Genomic DNA, 9,165 nt, shown 5'->3' with positions numbered 1-9,165 from the left:
CGTGTGATCTGCTTCCTTCATGTCTGTCACTGTGCTGAGGTGGAGAATGAGGCACTGACAGGCACGAGGGAACATTGGGCAGGACTAGCATTTAAGGCACAGGCAATAAAAATGGCTACATTGTGTTCAGAGCAGAAAAAGCAATATTCTGGAAGGTGAAATGAATAATCTGATGGATGTTTTGAGCAAAACATTCTGGAGACAAAAGACTTATCTTAAAACTTGAAATAGGGGTGAAATAGGTGGCCATTAAATGATTACAGTAAATAAATACTAAGAATAAAGGAGTTTATTGGGTTTTATGTTTTTTTTTTTTACATTTAAAGTTGGTGTGAATGGGCCTCTTTTTATTTTATGTGAAAAATCAGATCTCAAAATAAAGTATGTTTCCATATTAACATGTTCAAAGCAAAAAAACTCTTGTTAAGAAAGTGTGGTTTTAGGTATTTTTCTGGACACTTCTTATTTGTGCGAACGCTTGCCAGACTGACTTGCCCTAATGCTTATGTGAAAAGCATGTTAGTCAGCTTTTCCGGTGAAAAAGACGTGGCATTTGAGCAACTTGAGTGCTAGGAATGTGGTCTTTTTTGTGTCGATGGTTTACTTTGCAAGCTTCTTTTTTTTTGGACTGAGCTCCTAAAAACATGTGAACCATCCACACTAGCTGTGCTGTGTTGTGGCTGTCCATGTCTGTCAGTTCTGTACGCGCTTTTTGCTTCGCCTCTGCCATTGCTGGTCGCTCTCGCTGAATTGGCTGGAGCGCTTTTAAATATGGATAGATTATGGTCTGTTCATGCTTGCTTTGTGCTTTGGCCGGTGGGGGAGGGGTTGTAATCTGCCGGCTGGTGTAGCATGTAGCTGCTTATTTACCCTTAAGAGCTTTGTTTGACTGTCACTGCATCTGTCGTCTCCAGATTGATAACCTGGATCCACGTGGCGTTCAGCTGGCTGCTCTTTTTATGAACGGCGTGGATATGGCGCTGTTTGCCAATGATGTGTGCGGGCAGCCTATTCCATGGGAACACTGCTGTCCGTGGATGTATTTTGATGGAAAGCTGCTACAAAGTAAACTCAACCGGGCCAACAGGGACAAGGCCCCACTTATTGACCTCTGCGATGGCCAGGTAAAATTGCCACGATACAATTTAAAAAAAAAAAAAAAAAAAGTATTTTATTTTGTAGTCCAGAACCACATGATTTATAAACAGGGTGATTTAATGGCGATCTTGAAGTGGCACAGAAAAGATTTATGATGGAACTTTGGGCTCTGAGTGGATTGGAATCAGTTTTGGTACACTATCAGCTTCTGGTGCTTTATTATTGATCCCTGAGGCAGGAAAATAAACATCCTTGGCTGACTCAAGAAGTTAGATGTAAGAAGCAGTATGTTAACTGGTACAGTTTTATAAGTAAAACTATATATATACACTTTTAAATTCTATAAACTACTGATGACATTTCTTCCAAATTTAAAATTAAAATGTTATTTACACAATTAGTTTTTGCATGAAATACCAAAAACGCACCATGTTTTCAGACTTCAGCCTGATCTCGGAAAGGAAATTCAACAATTTTACAAATTGTAAGAAAAGTGACTAATTTGTTCAAATTCATATGATTTAATTCGAATGAAAACGTTTTTTTTTTTTTTTTTTTTAAAGAAGGTGTGCTCCAAACCCCACCCCTAGTGTAATGCAATTTAGCCACTAAATCAAAAAGTTACTAATTGGCGTAAGATTGTGTTGGATATATTACTTTTTAGACAACAGGTTTTTTTCAAAGTTGCAGTAGGTGATCTTTTAGAACATTAGTATTGAAATCATATAATCATCCAGTTACTAAAAAAATACAACATTGTTCACAGTTAGTTTAATAGTGCTAATGTTGTTTTGAAGTCATTTCTATTCTTATTTCAGACTGAATACTCGAAGTAACGTTAGAGAGAGTGGGAGTGTCACAGGTTGTCACTGTCCAAAAATGAATGAATGTGTTACTATAAATCAATCTTCACCATAGTAAATCTGTTTAGGCGGAAGAGCACTATTTACTTATGTTTCGTTATTCGACTAAAAAAATATCAGATCAGAAAAAGGAGTGCTGAAAACAGAAATATCCTGACATTGTTTTACATTTACACTTACACCAACGAGCGACTTTTCATTTTCAATTGTGCTCACTGATCCTCGCACATCGCTTGTTTACATCTCCGTTTACACTTGAACAACTAAATGAAGGCTTAGTTCTGTTTAAAGGGCCATGAAACCCCCTCGTTTCAGCAGTGTGTTTTCACACCTCTACTTTGGAAAAAGTCAGAAAAGTGGGCGTGTCCAGCTCTGTTTAGGAGGGAGTGTCGGAGGAAGAAAAGAGGCTTGGTATGGGAGTGTCTATTTGGGCACGCTGAATTTCAGAGTCAAAACACACACCCACAGCGGACAATGTGACTGTGTTTACATGGACATCAGTAGTCGAATTATTTGCCAAATTATTAAATGGTGGACTTTAACTGCAGTTTGGCTCTTTCATTCAGGGAATTCATTAATGTCCCTCCCGACAAACGTGATATTTGATTCGAGGAACTGCTCTAAGCGTGTATTTTTCATGCAATGTTTGATACCGCACGGCGAATGAGAGAAAAAAAAACTCAGCATTTCCCAGAAACTTAGATACACACGGCAGGTAGCGTCAGAAAGCCGCGTGTGTTATTCCGGTCACAAAATCCAACACGAGGTTATAGTTTGGTTGTAACTGTTAGTGCTAACTATTGCACTTTGTGCAATAGTTTGTTTGATACGAATAAAATACGAACTGAATAAACAGAGCACTGGTCACTCACTTACCAAATCTGTAGAGACAGGACAATCACCAGCAACTAGAGCCGCGTCTTTATTTAGAGGAGACTACAAGCGAATCTGGATCTCAGCGTTTGCAGATGAGAACAGCTCTCAGGTAAACAATAATCTTCCTTGGACACGTAAGTTATTGTTGTCGAGCGTCGCGTACACTGTAATCCACACGTGAGTCTAAGCTCTCACAGAGAGAAAATATAAACGAAACTTAACTGCAGCAAACTATAAAAGCAACACTTCACGCTTGTTTTGCCAACACAACGTGGCGTCTTTGCCGTCTACACTCTGACAGTAATGAATATTAATGAAGTTGCACAATAGAGCGCGCTGATTGGTTTGAACCAAGCCTTACTCATGCATTAATGCATCACACTGTAAGACGTAATAAGACTCACTCTGGCACAGACGCCCAGTCTGCACGCTGGAATACAAGGCTATTATGTCATGGCCATGACGCAGCTTCAAAAATTCGTTTCAAACCGGAAGTACGAATTTGCTTGAAATAACGCAAAAACAACCAATTTACACTTTTTAGTGAAATATAGGTGTCCTAATAGTGTTTTTAGCAGTGTGGGACACATATACCACTGTCAACAGCTCAAAAAATGTGTCTTGGTGTTTCGTGACCCTTTAATGAACTATATTATAGATGCTGTACAAGATGCCCCATGAACTTGAAACTAACCATTCTTTCGCCGGACGTTTTCAGTGGCTGAGCAACACTTCTGTGCATATAAACCCATTCATAAACAAGAACACAATCTACTTAAGATTTGCGTGGCTAAAATTTGCTGCCTTCTTAAAGGTAATACTTCAGTTATGGTGTCACGCTTCTGATTGTGGTTTTGATCTGCGTAACATCATTTCAGCTGGAAAAAGTAATTCTAATATTGATTCAGGACTTAGAAAAGTTTTGATTCTGCATTTTTAGCAAAAGCCCTTTCAAAAACAATTTTTGTTTTCATGGATACAAGGCCATGTTGGTCTTTCTGAAAGAAGTCTTACAGGTTGATGCAGAGTTTGCCTGAAGTCTCTCTCTGTCAGCTGTAGATTCGTGCTTCACGTGAACACACGAGTGATGTATCTATCTGCGTAAAAAGGCTGCGCAGAAATTTTAATTTGTTGACACAGTTTTAGTTACCTGTCGTAATTTGGAATTGGACAAACATTTTTAAGTCTTATGCCTAACCCAGAATAAAAAAAAATACATATAAATACATTTAGATCATTTACTTTAATCATTACTATTGGAATGTGAAAAGACTCTTAATCGGCACAACAAAAAATGTTTCTGAGGGCAATCACCTACTGCATCTTTAAAAGAGGTGTGGTCTTAAACCCCACCCCTAATCTTACCCCTCACTGGGGCATGAGCAAATCATACTAAAATGTACGAATGAGGTCATACAAATACAAATTACCCACTAAATCAAGAAGCTATGAATTGCTGTGAGACTGTGTTGGGCATATTCTAGACCTGCAGGATTAATCGCTTTCAAACCGAAATCATGATTTGAAAGAGTGCAATTTCCAAATCACAAAAGCTACTATTATTCAAGGCACTATCAAATAGGGTACCAATCAAGCATATCGTTTTTGAAACTTCTGACTGTTTGTAAGCACATTATCCTGAACAATGTGAAAAATGTAAAACAATCTAAATTGAAAGATTTTAATGTTTTTGATGTTTATATATATATTTGATTTGAGTTCATATTATATGAACTTTATTTGAAAAAATGGCAACAATGTTTAAATCAACAATATTATAGTGTTGTTTACTTTGATTATGCTTGGACTTTCTTTGGTGTGGTTTAAACCACAACATCAAACCTGGAGCTCTTTTATGAAACGGTAGTAAATCACATTGTAAATCGAAATTTTGAGCAGATAAATCGCAATAGAGTACCGTATATGCGGCAGTATGCAGAAAGACTTTTAATTTGTCAGTCACCTGGGTCAAGTGCTTCCAGTAAACTGTATTCTGTTACAAGATCAGCACGTTTGATGATCTCCACTGGCTGAGTGATAGTCGATATAAATCGGGTCTCAGATTGTACACGAAGCACTGCATTAAATTACATTTTCTCCACCATGTCTTTAAAATATGAACAGTTATTTTACCACAGTATATTCAATGGAGCTTCTGCGCTCACCTGCTAATTCTGACGGGTGTGTGCGTGTAAATGGCTTTTCATCTCCTTTTACGCTTGAGCAACTAAATGAATGCCAAAGTCTATTTAACTGATTATATTTAAATTACATTACAACATCAATGCTGTAAAAGGAACCGTGTAAAATGAAAAATGTAAAAAAAAAATTCTCCAAATCATGCAGCTCTATCATATTTTTTTAGACAACACTGTACCAATGTTTTGACAATGTACCAATGATTTTGAAAGAAATCAATATTTGGTTGAAGTCTATAGACTATATAGATCGGACTTTTTTTATTTCGTTACAATTAATTCACCTATTAGAACTTTTTAATTAGCATTTTAAATTAAGGATGACCTGTTGTTGTTTCCAGACTGAACTAGTTGCCAAGGTGGAGAAGATGCGTCAAAGTATTCTGGAGGGTCTGAACTTCTCTCGCCCACCACAGCCCCTTGCCTTCCCTCCGCCACCTCCACATGCAATGCCTTTCTATCCGTCAAACAGCACCTTCTACCCTCCGCCGCCTCTGCCCCCGATGCAGGGGAGAGGCAGAGGCATGCCTGGTAAGGCTGATTCACGTGCCAAACACCTTTTCATTAGTAGTTGTGTATTTAATTCTAAAATATTTAAATGCTAATAATGCTGTTTGAGAAGTAACATGTTATAGGAAAACTCAACTTTTTATGGAAAAGACTCATTTTACAATTCTCCAAGAGTTTAGGGTAAAGTTGCACCAGCGGGGCGTAAGATCTTTTCTTAAACTGTAACAAAGTCTTTACTAGGGGCTTAGTAACTACTAGCTAGTTTGTAACTAAATTTGTTCACACTTCAGTTGCACTACATGTTTTTAAGGCAAACCGAAGTTAGTAGGTCATAAGCTTTCTGTAAAGTCATGCGTAGTCGCATTAAATGACGTAATATCCAATATAACACATTTAAATCATTAAACTACTTTAAAATTCTGCAACTAATGCATCTATATATAACTGTTCTATGAAAATGAGATGACAAATTATATTTTTATTGTACATTAAACTACAGTCAGTCACTAATAACAGATGACGCACTCAGCTGCAGTGCAAGCCGTGAATTTGCACAGTTATCAAAACATTAAACTTACTTTTTTTTTATATTCTCCATATGAAAGAGAAAAGAGCAGGAAGAAAATGTATTTAAGGCGAAATCCTCGTTTTAACTGATGGATACAATTAACACACAAGACTCCTTGATATAGTGCATCCGGAAAGTATTCATATCGCTTCTTTTCTTCTACATTTTTTTATGCTACAGACTTATTTCAAAATGGATTAAATTCATTGATTTCCTCAAAATTATACAAACAATACCCCATAATGACTATGTGAAAAAATATTTTTTTCAACAAATTCACATGTACATCAGTATTCACAGCCTCTGCTCAACACTTTGTTGATGCACCTTTGGCAGCAATTACAGCCTAAAGTCTTTTTGAATATGATGCCACAAGCTTGCCACACCTGTCTTTGGGAATTTTTGCCCAGTCCTCTTTGCAATACCTCTCAAGCTCTATCAAGTTGGATGGGAAGTGACGGTGTACAGCCATTTTAGATCTCCTCAGAGATGTTCAATAGAATTTAGGTCTGGGCTCTGGCTGGGCCACTCAAGGACATTCACTTAGTTGTTGTGAATCCAAACCATTAATAATCTGGCGGTGTGCTTTGGGTATCAAACTCAGTTCCTGGAGGGCCGTAGCTCTGCACAATTTTAACCCTAATTAAACACACCTGATCAAACAAATTGATTCCTTCAGGCTTGTTTTAAACCTCCAGGTAAGTGTATTGAAGCAGGGTTGAAACTAAACTGTGCAGAGCTGCAGCTTTCCACGAACTGATTTTAAAACCCCAGCATTAAGTGGAAAAAATCAGGTACAGGCTTTGTATAACCTGATGTTGATAAAAGGTTGACAACATTGATGGGTCCATCCTTAAAGGCTTTTTTAATATGAAAAATGGAACCCTGTTTGATTACAGAAGTTTCTTCAATGTTATTAAAGTTTCATTTGTCTTTTAATTCTTCTCAAGTAGGACTTCAGGCCATTCCATCACAGGGTGGTAAGCTTGAGATTGCAGGCACAGTGGTGGGTCAGTGGGCTGGTAGTCGTCGTGGCAGAGGAAGAGCCCCATTTCCCATACAAGTGGTGTCAGTTGGTGGACCAACCAGAGGGTAAGAATTAACTATGCTTTATTGCTCCTCATTTACATATTAATCATCACATTTTATTGGTTTGTCCTGCAATGTCTTGCTTGAAAACTTACAATGATTTTATATATACTGTTTGGTAAAACTTATTTCACTGTAGTCTGTAAGTTTTATACATGTGTATGTTTTTTTAAATTTCCATTATTATTTTTTTTTATTGCTTCTTTTGAACAGTCGTCCAAGAGGTGTGATTTCTACTCCTGTCATAAGGACCTTTGGACGAGGAACCAGATACCTTAGTAGAGGGTTCAAGAGTCAGGGATCATTCCAGGTGAATCACACTGCTTCAATATTTTAAAATAACAGAAATACGCTATCGTTCAAATGTCAACGAGTCAGTAATGTTTTTTTTTTTAATGTAAATAATTGTTATATTCTGCACGAAAAGACAAACCAAATTGATTTAAAGATACAGTATAGTCAGAATGTCCATGGGGTCTTGAAAAGTCTTAATGTCGTAAATTAGGCCTTGAAAAGTCTTAAATTCACTGAAATATTGTCTCGTAGGTCATAAATCATTTGAAACGGGTCTTGATTTTCCTTTGTTTATGTAAAGCTAAACAATCGATCAAACACAAATCCAATCACCAACAATACATTTCAATAAAACTTTTAGCAAAACTTTTTATAACTAATATTATAAGTCTGTTGTGGATACTTTTCATTTAATAAAGTTTTTAAAGAGGTTTTTTAAGAAAGGTTGAATTTTTTTTTTTTTTTATGAAACTAGGGTCTGCTTGTTTTGATTTGCTATATAAAATATGTGGCTAAGACTATATACTAATAACTAATTAGAATCAGTTTTTTGATGGGACAAGTAAAAATATTTTTTTCTGCTGGGCCATTAAAAAATATCCCTGGTATTTAGCCCTATACAAGTCTGAAATGTCATTCTTCGTGGTCTTAAAGTCTTAAATTTGACTTTGAGAAACCTGCAAAAACCCTGTGAACTATCAATGATGAAAGGTACGTGTTGCTAACATAATGCTAACACAATAAGCATGTTGCTATTATGAGGCTAAAACAATTTGCATGTAGCTAGCATAATTTCCAGATGACTAGCTTAATGCTAGCAACATGCTATTCATATTAACATCACAGTTAGGACATTTTTATGAATGACATTAAAATGTTTTAGTCTATGACTCAATGCTACTATCATGTTTTACATGTAGCTAGGAAATGCTAATATGGTTTAATATCTTAGCACAAAGTTAGCATATTTTCATGCGTTTTTAAAGTTTAATTAGCATGTAATTAGAATCAGCATGTAGCTAGTCACTGCTACCATGAGTCTAAAGCACCAATCCCCATGCTTCTATGATATTCTGTAGCAGAGATATTGTTGCGCCACTCAGATTTTCTTCAGAAAATATACATTTCTAGTTATTATTGTTCTGTAGATAGTTTAAACAATAGTTTTTTTATGTTTAAAATGTTTATTGTTTACAATGTGAAAGTATTTTTGGTGAATTTATATTGTAAACCGTTTTTCTTAATTAAATACTTGTTGATTAGTACTTTACTTTGATTATTACTTTATGAGCAGCTTTTACATTACATGCCATTTACATTGAGCTGCTACAATGTCATTGGACATATCAGGAAACTATTTATTAAATGCAGTGCGTTGGGTTATCCCTCAAAGATCATTATCGTTTTTATTCTTAGCTTTCCCACCGATGGGACAATGACGCTAAAAATGGTGTGACATTAATTTTAACAGAGCAAGCCTGCATATGCTGCCTCAACCTATGAAGTGATAAAAGACCGAAAGAAGCCCAAGTTGGCGACCGACGCACCACATCTGCCCTCAGATCACTCCACAGTGGCAGAAAACGGCTTGGCGGAGGGCAAAGATGCAGACCAGCTCATAGGGAACCAAGGGGAAAGCAGGGCTCCAAACCAACCTGAAAGTGCCTTT

This window comes from Danio rerio, chromosome 11 (genome assembly GCF_049306965.1).
Source record: "Danio rerio strain Tuebingen ecotype United States chromosome 11, GRCz12tu, whole genome shotgun sequence".
Classification (NCBI taxonomy): Eukaryota; Metazoa; Chordata; class Actinopteri; order Cypriniformes; family Danionidae; genus Danio; species Danio rerio.
This window is presented reverse-complemented; position numbering follows the sequence as displayed.